Raw genomic sequence first — 12,956 nt, forward strand, 5'->3', positions numbered from 1 at the left:
CTTTGCTTACCAAGTAAATGTATCTCCATTTAAGAATTGTCAGATATTCACAAGAAAACAAGACAAAAACAGTAAGTAAGATATTCATTTACTTTTTTCTTTCAAACATGAATTTACAGACGGCTGGAAATTTTAAATAAAATAACTAGACATACCTATTCGGGTCTGCTCCCGTTTGCTGTGATGACGGGGACTTAGTCCAAAGCACATTTTGAGGAATACTTACACATTTTACTTCTTATTTCTTTGGAATTAATTATTATTTATTTTCAATTACAAAGTATGCGATCTGATTTTTTTTAATCGCGGTGTTTGTTTTATTCCTCGTTTCTTTTCCATGCATTTGCTTTATTTATTTATTTTCTGCTTGTTGCATTTAAATGCACGTTTGATTTGTTGCCACATTATTCTGTGTTAATGTATTTTTTAACATGTTTATCAACAAAAAGTGCGTTATTATAATTAATTATATAGCTGTGAAATATATACAAGAATTCCCAGCAAAAACAAAACGTTTTTATAACAATTTTCTATTACAATACATAATATCTTAAGCCACTTTGCTTACCAAGTAAATGTATCTCCATTTAAGAATTGTCAGATATTCACTAGAAAACAAGACAAAAACAGTAAGTAAGATATTCATTTACTTTTTTCTTTCAAACATGAATTTACAGACGGCTGGGAATTTTTAATAAAATAACTAGACATACCTATTCGGGTCTGCTCCCGTTTGCTGTGATGACGGGGGACTTAGTCCAAAGCACATTTTGAGGAATACTTACACATTTTACTTCTTATTTCTTTGAAATTAATTATTATTTATTTTCAATTACAAAGTATGCGATCTGATTTTTTTAATCGCGGTGTGTGTTTTATTCCTCGTTTCTTTAGCTCACACAACATTCTACCAAAAAACAGCAGATCATTTTCTACTAGATAACTCCATACACTATGGATTAAAAATGTCCCGACTGCGAACCTGATAAAACCCAGGTAAAAAGCAAATACAAATAAACCATTTTGATTTAGCAAAAGTTTACAAATAAATGCACTCCCTGCACACAACAAGCACGTCTAGTTACCATTCATTTTTTGCGTGATTTAAGTTTCGTCGCATACATTTTGGAAGGCACACGATAAAAACAAAATAAGGCTTTTAATGTATGCAGACTTCATTCTCCGTTGAGGGCTTATCAATCATAATAAACGCTGTTAACTCTTCTCATTGAATGGTCTAAATCCAATGCTGGTAAAGAAATCAAATGTGCATTTCAACGCAACAAGCAAGCCGTAAAGCAATGGATGCAGGCAAACAAACGAGGAATAGCACATACACCACGATTAGATCATCGGGTCTCATACTTTGGAATTAATAAGAAATAATTATTCAGTCTAAAGAAATAAGAAGTAAAATGTCTAAGTATTTCTCCAAATGTGCAGACTCATTACAATAAACGGGAGCAGACACGAATAGTTATGTATGTCTCGTTATTTTATTTAAAATTGACAGCTGTCTAACATATGATATATTTTGATAAGACGAAATGCTAAAAAAATAATATAACACCAATCGACAATATATGTTATTGTTATTTTTACAAGTAAATTCATGTGTAGGAGAAAACAAAGCAGCTGTCAGTCCATACTATATTGAGTGGCCATCGTAGTGGTGCAACCTGAACGATGTTTTCCTTACTTCCGGTCAAAGGCGCCATTTTGTGAAATAGGCATATAGGTGACGCTGGAGCACGCGGCCATTGTCTCTGTTCAACAAAACAAGTGTATATATACACATACGCATATTTTTCCTCAATCAATCACCGAATACAAGGTGCAATTCGATGCCAACTGGCCCTTCTCTCTGGTTTCATGTTTGTAAGGAAAATTAAGGGGGAAATTACGATAGCATTTCAGCCAAACATTCATTCGTGCCACGCTGCTTTTCTTTGAACGAAAAAAAAACCCTCTGCTCCCCCTACACAATTTCTTCTCCTGTTATTTTATGCTTAAAACAAGCAAATAAATCTGCCTACAGGGTAAGAAAAAATTCGTTAACTTTTCCCATAAACACTTAATTCAAGAAAAATTGTCCCACCCCACTGGCCATTTTTTATCCACAATACACATTCGATGTCTGCACGCACCATTGTCTTTGTTCAACGCAAACAATTCTGTTGCGTTTTTCTTTGAACGAAGTGCTCCGCCTAGATAATTTGACCCATATTCACATGGGTTTGTTTCTCGTTTTTTCTTTGAGAACAATCTATATAGCGCTTTCCACAATCGTTTTGGTGTTAGCTTTACGTAAAATAGAAACACAGAAAAGTACTGAGCGATGGAGAAACCACGAAGCAGAACATATTATGACCACGGATTGGCAAACAAACTGGCAACCACGCACAAAAGAAGCAAACTCTGGTTTTAAACTCACCTTATTTGTCCCCGGAAAGCGCCAGAGTCGATGCACGGAGTGGACGGAGCAAGCCTCGCTTCCATAGCCGAAGGTCAAAAATCCATTCAAACGTGTAGTCCCCGGTGTCCACTCGATTTTACCCAAAAAGCCGAGGAGCGATACCGCAATGGCATCCGGAGAAGGCGCTGGCTGTCGGGATGGAGGTTAGCGGGTCAGAGATCCGGCACTGAAGGTCTGCGTTCATTACTCACCGTGTGCATTTCACTCTATACTTGTAAAAAAACCATACAAATACATACAGAAACAGTTATCACTCATACAAAAAGAAACACGAAGGTAAAGCTTCAGTTAATTTGCTCGCTGAATGCTTTTTGCATGCACATACAAAACTGAACAAAACTGATATACTGAACAAAATAGGCCCCAAAATTGAGGAACACCAGTTGTTTAGTTAAACTGATTGAATAGCACTTTGCTTTCTATTTGTTAAATATGAAATGAGACAATAAATTACAAATTACATTTCAATGCCTGCAGCGTGTTCATGTCCACACCACAAATAAAACCGTGTGACCCTTTTTTTTGGTTTAAAGATTGAAAGTTTCGAACCTACGCAACACTCTAAAGACAAATGCTCCTAAATAGTACCAAATAAGGGTTCTTCAGCTTGTAACCATAGCAGAACCCGTTTTTTTGGTACTATATAGAACCTTTTTATACGGTTCTATAAAGAATCTTGCCTTGAAAAATGCTCACCTCAGTGGTGCTATAAAGAACGATTAATTTATCAGCTGTCAGGAGTGACATTTTTGTTATTTATCCACTTTCTAATGTATAGCACTTGATAAGGATTAACAGTTTAAAAACAGAAATGCAAGACATCAGAAAATACATTTATTTTTTACTTTCATAACATGAGAGGTGTCATACAATAACAAATATGTGCTTTAAAATCACATTCCTAAGTTAAAAATATACATAAAAATAGATATATGGATCATTACACAAATCACTACTCAAAGGAAATATGTTAAATAACTGCTTCAATATTAATTAACAATAACGTTTGGCCAAGGCAGTCCTTGTAAATAGACATATAAATAGACAAATAAAATCATGACATATATGCCATAGAGCCTGAGATAGAGAAAAATAATAAGGAATTCTGCTTTTACTACCATCTCAGAAATATTGCCAGAATTGGAGGTTTTGTCTCAAGACAGGACTTAGAGAAACTTGTTCATGCTTTCATCACCAGCAGGGCCGATTATTGCAATGGACAATGGATTAAAAAAGTACTGTTACTTGTTTAAAAACCACTTCATGGCTACAGGCCGAAATACATGACAGATATGCTAATCGAATATGAAACCGATTACTCGGAGCAATAGGATCAGGTCATTTAGAAAAAACAGGGGTTCACTCAAAACAAGGTGCATCAGCATTTAGTTATTATCAGCTTTCAGAAGAGATCAGATGTGCTTCAACAGTAGACACTTTTAAATCTAGATTAAAAACACATCAGTTTAACTTTGCATTTACTGAATGATTTAAAACAGTACGAATAAAACAGTACAAAAGAATAAAACAGTATGAACCTTACCTGTTATAAAGGGAATGAAGCTTACGGTATGGTGCTTACCTGCAGAAATAAATAAAGTACAATAAGAACACACAGAACTTCAATTTTCAAAATTATTTTAACAATAAATGATGATTATTTTACTGGTTTACCTGTTTGCGATTACCACAGAATCCCGTCACCTGGCTGCGGTCTTCATTTGGTGAACGGTTCTTCACTCATAATTGACCTATACAAGAAATAGAGAAGAATAATAAGCAATTCTGCTTTTACATGTAGATGTGTGCCCCAAGAACACAGACACACCGGCTCCAAAAAGTTTAAAAAGTACACATTTCTGTTATTTTAATGTGGCAAATGTGTCAGCTTTAAAAGAAGCATACATTACCTTTTAAAGAGGATGCGCACTGCGTGAAATACCTTTACTCCCAGCATAAGCAAGCAATTTTCAAAATGCTTTTAAAAGTAATGGTGATTATCTTACTTGTTTAACTGTTTGTGATTACCATGGAATCATGTCACCATCATTTTTAAGCTTGTAAAGCAAATAATGAAACATTGACTTAGTAGGAAAAAATATTTTGGAAGTATCGTGATAAATGATGAAGAAAATATTTTGCAAAGTGATGGTTAGCACACGGTTGATGGTACCTAATAAATTCCATCATATTTTTTTTATTCCTACTATGGAAGTCAATGGTGACTATCTGCTGTGGGTTTACCATCATTCCTCAAAATACCTTCTTTTGTGTTACTCAGAAAAAAACTAATCCTCGTGTTGTTGTAAGCCTGTATGCATGAGTAAATGATGACAGAATTATCATCATGAATTGAAATATCCCTTTAAACTGTATTTCCCCCCCTTAAACCTAAACTTATTTTCTTACGGCAAGTCATTTAGGTAATCAAGAAAATACTTTACCCGTTGTCTTTGTGAGTTAAACAAATACAGCTACGCTTCCAGGTCTGTCGACGTTGCTGTGGTTTTTCGACAGCTGTATTATGAAGGGTAGCGAATGAATGAATACATTGCAAAAAATCATTTCTTACTTGTTATTTCGAACTGTTTTCACTGTACAAATATCTAGAAAGTCTTAAAATAAGATGCATTTTTTGATGAGCAAAATGCCCTAAGAAAATAAGCCTAGCCTTTAGGGAGAAAAAAACTCAAAATTTAAGCGAATTTGGGCTTAAAACAAGCAAATAAATCTGCCAAAGGGGTAAGAAACAAATCTAGATATAAACACTTAATTCAAGAAAAATTGTCGTAGCCCATTGGCAGATTTGTTGGCTTGTTTAATGTACATGCATGTACAATATTTCAATTTGTCTTGTATTTATTAGCATTTTGTATTGCCCAACGCTGTCTATGTTGTTTAACTGTTGTCATTTTCTTATAAAAGCCTTTATAATTTATTAGTTTGGATGATTGCCATTCCCGAGAACCTCTTATATTGGAAATAAAAGAATCATCTAAGCATTATTTTGTTGACTGTCTCTTAGACATGTAGCCGTTTGATTGTGGTTCTATTTAATGGCTAGTCTATTCTTTTGGAATGGTCAAACGTCTATTAGATTTTCACTGACAGCCCAAATTAAGCCTTGTTTTAGCCTAGACACATATTCGCTGTCTATTAGAAATTATGTAGTCGTTGAATAGCCGCTTTTTTGATGACTAATGTATTCTTGGGCCGTGGTTAGACGTCTCTTGGATTTTACGTAAAACGACAAAAGAATCTATTTTTAACACATAGGTCAGGGGAGAGCGCGAACGCAGTCCCCCACTATCAGAAATTTTGCAGTCGAGATTCCCACATTTGGGGAATTCGCAAAGGGTCAGCACAACCGGAGTGCAATGGCTGAGCCTCGCCCTGGGTGAACCACCTTCATGATCATGGTGTCTCCCCTGCCAGGTAAGTATGAGCGACACCCTTTGAGGCCAGACGGCCGCATCTTCCTGTGACCGATCACATCAACGGCGCCCCCGAAGGCCGTCCGACTAACATTTCATTACTGTGTGTGACCAGGTGGAAAGCGCACGAAGCCACGTCTGAGACCAAACATTCTTCGAGATCTACCCTATTTTTATTCCGTTTCCAGCCCGGTTGAACCGTGTAGAGTGAAATATGTGAAACAATTTAAATCAAATGGATTTAAATTGCGCATTCAAATATATGGTTTCGTTATTACAAAGTAACTTTACGTGGAATAGAAACAAAGAAATGTACAGAGCAATCAAGAAACAACGAAAGCATAGCAATTTTAGAACGTGGATAAATAAAAACACAGGGCTCAATGACTTACCCGTTGTCGTTGTGAGTTAAACAAGTACAGCTATGCTTCCAGGTCTGTCGACGTTGCTGTGGATTTTCGACAGCTGTAGTTGCTGTGGATTTTCGACAGCTGTAGTATGAAGGGTAGTGAAAAAAGTTTTCAGGTGTTTTTAACATTCCAATCGGCCTCTTTCGCTTTTGTTGCACCTTCAGCTGTGTCGAGGATGTTTAATTCGTCCTCGGATCACCACCACAAACTTGTAAAGAAAATAATTAAATACATTACAAAAACATTTCTTTATCAGCGTGTTCATTTCCACGCAAGCTTTTCGTTAAACCAATAAAGCCAACGAAAACACAGCAATTTTAAAACACACGTATTAGAAAAAACACCGTCATTCACGCACAAAAGAAGCAAATTCTTTTTTTGTATTTGACTTATTTGTCCCCGAGAAGGGGAGCGCACCATTCATGGAAACACTGCAATACCATGTTGATGCATGGAGTGGAAGGAGCAAGCTCCGCTTCCATTTCCGAAGGTCAAAAATCCATTTAACATATAGTCTCCGGATAGGAGACGTATCAGACATTAAACTGATAAGAACAGATTTTTTTTTTTTTTTTTTCTATTTTTGTTTATTGAAACAAGATCATCATATAAATAACAGCACATGCTGTAAACAAGTCAGGTTACATAAAACATTTTATACCCCTGCACATGCAGGTCTAAAAACAAAAAATAGATCTGAAATAAAACATAATTTTAATGAGGATTAAAAACGCAATTTAAATCCTGAAACTCTAAAACACAAAATATAAGATATCCACATGCTATTTAAAAGCACCTCTATACAATTTATGTTATCTTTAAAACCATTAAAAATAACTACAGTTCAATATACTTAATTTTTTAGAATAACATTAGCTATTTGCAAGTGCTTCCAGTGTGTTTTAAGAACCAGGATAAAAAACAGTGTTAAAATAGCATTTAAAACAGTAATTTGTAAGCCTGTCACTCCACCCTTTTGAGTGGGGGGTGAAAAGTTGATGTGTAGCTTCAAATTAATATAACTTTGGCATTTTTTGGTCTAAAAGACTAATCTTGGTCTTGTTTTAAAGAAGACAATGTAAGGTTTTTCACTGATGTTTCTGGATGTGAAAATATTTAACAGAAAAATTGTTATAGCAGTTTAAATTTATAATAATAATTAAAAATAATGCAAAAACATATTAATTTGATAAATAAAATTATAAAAATGAAAATGTTTCACAAAAGTTATAATGTAAACATGAGGCCATATGTCTCAAGCAGTTGTGATCCAAATTTTAAGTTAAAATCACAAAAAATGAGGTTTGTGTAACACTTTTAGTGGTTTTACCAACAACGGCCACTAGATGTCAACGGTTTGCTGCATTCTCTTGTCACAAATTGATGAAATACTATCACTGCATTATTATAACTGCTAAAACGTTTTGAAATATGAAAACTACATTCTTAGAGCTTTCCAATGATATATAGTTTGTCAACATTTTTGAAGATTTATAATATGATATTAGAATTATGAAAATATAAAATTAATATGCATTCCTATGGGGGGTGGGGTCATGTATCTAAAATCTGTCACTACATTATGTCTATCATCAGATGACCTTGAAATATAAAAACTACATTCTGAGAGCTTTCCAGTGATATATAGTTTATCAAGATTTTTTAGGTTTAGAGTAGGGGTTTAGTGCTAGACATATGTAAAAACAAATTGGGCCTACATGTAGGCCTGTGACCTTTTAGAAATTGACTCTCACTACGTCATTTCTCTCCCAAAATTTTGATGAAATATGAAAACTACACTCTAAGAGCTTTCCAAAGATATATAGTTTGTCAAGATATTTTAGGTTTAGAACAGGGTATTAGTGCTATACATATGTAAAAACAAATTGGGTCCACCTGTGGCCCGTGACATTTTAGAAACTGACTCTGACTACGTCATAATTTTCCAAAAATTGTGATGAAATATGAAAACTACACTCTTAGAGCTTTCCAAAGATACATAGTTTGTCAAGATTTTTAGGTTTAGGATAGGGTATTAGTGTTATAAATTTGCAAAAACAATGTGGGCCCGCTTGAGGGCCCGTGACCTTTTAGAAAATGACTCACACTATGTCAATATTTTCCCAAAATGATGCTGACAAATGAAAACTACACTCTTAGAGCTTTCCATTGATATACAGTTTGTCATGATTGGATAAAAATTCATATGCAAAACACTGAAGTAATTGTAGGCATCCCACCGGTGGGACAATGCCATTTAGCAGTACATAAATGTTTTGAGGCGCACTCTCTTTAAAATTGAATCAATTACTCTCCCTACATAATTTATTTTATAAAACACTGCTGAAATATGTATTCTAGAGGCTTAGACCTTTCCAAAAATATATAGTTTGTCATGATTCAATAAACATTTACATCCAAAATATTGAAGTAAACCTAGGTGTTCCTCTACAGGAACAGTGTTAAAAACAGAAATGCAAGACATCAGAAAATACATTTATTTTTTACTTTCATAACATGAGAGGTGTCATACAATAACAAATATGTGCTTTAAAATCACATTCCTAAGTTAAAAATATACATAAAAATAGATATATGGATCATTACACAAATCACTACTCAAAGGAAATATGTTAAATAACTGCTTCAATATTAATTAACAATAACGTTTGGCCAAGGCAGTCCTTGTAAATAGACATATAAATAGACAAATAAAATCATGACATATATGCCATAGAGCCTGAGATAGAGAAAAATAATAAGGAATTCTGCTTTTACTACCATCTCAGAAATATTGCCAGAATTGGAGGTTTTGTCTCAAGACAGGACTTAGAGAAACTTGTTCATGCTTTCATCACCAGCAGGGCCGATTATTGCAATGGACAATGGATTAAAAAAGTACTGTTACTTGTTTAAAAACCACTTCATGGCTACAGGCCGAAATACATGACAGATATGCTAATCGAATATGAAACCGATTACTCGGAGCAATAGGATCAGGTCATTTAGAAAAAACAGGGGTTCACTCAAAACAAGGTGCATCAGCATTTAGTTATTATCAGCTTTCAGAAGAGATCAGATGTGCTTCAACAGTAGACACTTTTAAATCTAGATTAAAAACACATCAGTTTAACTTTGCATTTACTGAATGATTTAAAACAGTACGAATAAAACAGTACAAAAGAATAAAACAGTATGAACCTTACCTGTTATAAAGGGAATGAAGCTTACGGTATGGTGCTTACCTGCAGAAATAAATAAAGTACAATAAGAACACACAGAACTTCAATTTTCAAAATTATTTTAACAATAAATGATGATTATTTTACTGGTTTACCTGTTTGCGATTACCACAGAATCCCGTCACATGGCTGCGGTCTTCATTTGGTGAACGGTTCTTCACTCATAATTGACCTATACAAGAAATAGAGAAGAATAATAAGCAATTCTGCTTTTACATGTAGATGTGTGCCCCAAGAACACAGACACACCGGCTCCAAAAAGTTTAAAAAGTACACATTTCTGTTATTTTAATGTGACAAATGTGTCAGCTTTAAAAGAAGCATACATTACCTTTTAAAGAGGATGCGCACTGCGTGAAATACCTTTACTCCCAGCATAAGCAAGCAATTTTCAAAATGCTTTTAAAAGTAATGGTGATTATCTTACTTGTTTAAATGTTTGTGATTACCATGGAATCATGTCACCATCATTTTTAAGCTTGTAAAGCAAATAATGAAACATTGACTTAGTAGGAAAAAATATTTTGGAAGTATCGTGATAAATGATGAAGAAAATATTTTGCAAAGTGATGGTTAGCACACGGTTGATGGTACCTAATAAATTCCATCATATTTTTTTTATTCCTACTATGGAAGTCAATGGTGACTATCTGCTGTGGGTTTACCATCATTCCTCAAAATACCTTCTTTTGTGTTACTCAGAAAAAAACTAATCCTCGTGTTGTTGTAAGCCTGTATGCATGAGTAAATGATGACAGAATTATCATCATGAATTGAAATATCCCTTTAAACTGTATTTCCCCCCCTTAAACCTAAACTTATTTTCTTACGGCAAGTCATTTAGGTAATCAAGAAAATACTTTACCCGTTGTCTTTGTGAGTTAAACAAATACAGCTACGCTTCCAGGTCTGTCGACGTTGCTGTGGTTTTTCGACAGCTGTATTATGAAGGGTAGCGAATGAATGAATACATTGCAAAAAATCATTTCTTACTTGTTATTTCGAACTGTTTTCACTGTACAAATATCTAGAAAGTCTTAAAATAAGATGCATTTTTTGATGAGCAAAATGCCCTAAGAAAATAAGCCTAGCCTTTAGGGAGAAAAAAACTCAAAATTTAAGCGAATTTGGGCTTAAAACAAGCAAATAAATCTGCCAAAGGGGTAAGAAACAAATCTAGATATAAACACTTAATTCAAGAAAAATTGTCGTAGCCCATTGGCAGATTTGTTGGCTTGTTTAATGTACATGCATGTACAATATTTCAATTTGTCTTGTATTTATTAGCATTTTGTATTGCCCAACGCTGTCTATGTTGTTTAACTGTTGTCATTTTCTTATAAAAGCCTTTATAATTTATTAGTTTGGATGATTGCCATTCCCGAGAACCTCTTATATTGGAAATAAAAGAATCATCTAAGCATTATTTTGTTGACTGTCTCTTAGACATGTAGCCGTTTGATTGTGGTTCTATTTAATGGCTAGTCTATTCTTTTGGAATGGTCAAACGTCTATTAGATTTTCACTGACAGCCCAAATTAAGCCTTGTTTTAGCCTAGACACATATTCGCTGTCTATTAGAAATTATGTAGTCGTTGAATAGCCGCTTTTTTGATGACTAATGTATTCTTGGGCCGTGGTTAGACGTCTCTTGGATTTTACGTAAAACGACAAAAGAATCTATTTTTAACACATAGGTCAGGGGAGAGCGCGAACGCAGTCCCCCACTATCAGAAATTTTGCAGTCGAGATTCCCACATTTGGGGAATTCGCAAAGGGTCAGCACAACCGGAGTTCAATGGCTGAGCCTCGCCCTGGGTGAACCACCTTCATGATCATGGTGTCTCCCCTGCCAGGTAAGTATGAGCGACACCCTTTGAGGCCAGACGGCCGCATCTTCCTGTGACCGATCACATCAACGGCGCCCCCGAAGGCCGTCCGACTAACATTTCATTACTGTGTGTGACCAGGTGGAAAGCGCACGAAGCCACGTCTGAGACCAAACATTCTTCGAGATCTACCCTATTTTTATTCCGTTTCCAGCCCGGTTGAACCGTGTAGAGTGAAATATGTGAAACAATTTAAATCAAATGGATTTAAATTGCGCATTCAAATATATGGTTTCGTTATTACAAAGTAACTTTACGTGGAATAGAAACAAAGAAATGTACAGAGCAATCAAGAAACAACGAAAGCATAGCAATTTTAGAACGTGGATAAATAAAAACACAGGGCTCAATGACTTACCCGTTGTCGTTGTGAGTTAAACAAGTACAGCTATGCTTCCAGGTCTGTCGACGTTGCTGTGGATTTTCGACAGCTGTAGTATGAAGGGTAGTGAAAAAAGTTTTCAGGTGTTTTTAACATTCCAATCGGCCTCTTTCGCTTTTGTTGCACCTTCAGCTGTGTCGAGGATGTTTAATTCGTCCTCGGATCACCACCACAAACTTGTAAAGAAAATAATTAAATACATTACAAAAACATTTCTTTATCAGCGTGTTCATTTCCACGCAAGCTTTTCGTTAAACCAATAAAGCCAACGAAAACACAGCAATTTTAAAACACACGTATTAGAAAAAACACCGTCATTCACGCACAAAAGAAGCAAATTCTTTTTTTGTATTTGACTTATTTGTCCCCGAGAAGGGGAGCGCACCATTCATGGAAACACTGCAATACCATGTTGATGCATGGAGTGGAAGGAGCAAGCTCCGCTTCCATTTCCGAAGGTCAAAAATCCATTTAACATATAGTCTCCGGATAGGAGACGTATCAGACATTAAACTGATAAGAACAGATACTACACTTGATCTTAGCCAAAAGGCCGAGAAGCGATACCGGAATAGACGCAGCCAAAGGGGGAGCCGGCGAAGGCGCTGGCTTTTGGGGTGGAGGCTAGCGGGCATTTAACTCTATACGTTACAGAGGTAGAACGTTGAGCTAGCAGATCAGAAGTTCATGTTTTCTAAACCCATGCAGAAAACACACACAAACTGTTGGGAAAAAGCAGTCATCGCTTAACCAAACAGAAACATGAAGTAAAACTTCAGTTAATTTGCTTGCAGCTTGCAGATCCAATACGTCGATCGTAAAGGTAATGCCGGTAGATCGCACATACCTTAACTGTGCATGCTGCTCCACGCCTCCACGAGCTTCGGGAAACAGAGCGCAAAATCGTCATTATGGTCTTGGATTAACTGTGAAACATGCTTTGCCTTTCTTCTCAAATGTGTTTTCATAAATCTTACGCTGTCCGCTGCAGCTCAGTCGTCTAACTTCTGAAATTTACCAGGATGCGCATTTTTTCCTTGATGCAGGAACTGATCCACACTCATGAGAGAGAGAGAGAGAGAGAGAGAGAATTTAGAATTTTCAAAAAACCTTTATTACAAAT

The 12,956-nt window shown here is 35.5% G+C and overlaps 4 non-coding genes across 4 annotated transcripts; all 4 read right to left on the reverse strand.

Moving 5' to 3' along the window:
• Positions 1 to 5,754: 5,754 nt before the first annotated feature.
• On the reverse strand, positions 5,755 to 5,919 carry LOC135726972 (U1 spliceosomal RNA). The gene has a single exon (XR_010525059.1). It is a non-coding gene; the product is annotated as a U1 spliceosomal RNA (small nuclear RNA).
• An 807-nt stretch (positions 5,920 to 6,726) lies between these two features.
• On the reverse strand, positions 6,727 to 6,922 carry LOC135727036 (U2 spliceosomal RNA). The gene has a single exon (XR_010525119.1). It is a non-coding gene; the product is annotated as a U2 spliceosomal RNA (small nuclear RNA).
• Positions 6,923 to 11,261: 4,339 nt separating this feature from the next.
• Positions 11,262 to 11,426, reverse strand: LOC135726985 (U1 spliceosomal RNA). Its single transcript, XR_010525072.1, has one exon. It is a non-coding gene; the product is annotated as a U1 spliceosomal RNA (small nuclear RNA).
• Positions 11,427 to 12,207: 781 nt separating this feature from the next.
• LOC135727007 (U2 spliceosomal RNA) lies at positions 12,208 to 12,398 on the reverse strand. Its single transcript, XR_010525091.1, has one exon. It is a non-coding gene; the product is annotated as a U2 spliceosomal RNA (small nuclear RNA).
• Between the last annotated feature and the right edge of the window lie 558 nt (positions 12,399 to 12,956).

Source organism: Paramisgurnus dabryanus, chromosome 9 (assembly GCF_030506205.2).
Source record: "Paramisgurnus dabryanus chromosome 9, PD_genome_1.1, whole genome shotgun sequence".
NCBI lineage: Eukaryota > Metazoa > Chordata > Actinopteri > Cypriniformes > Cobitidae > Paramisgurnus > Paramisgurnus dabryanus.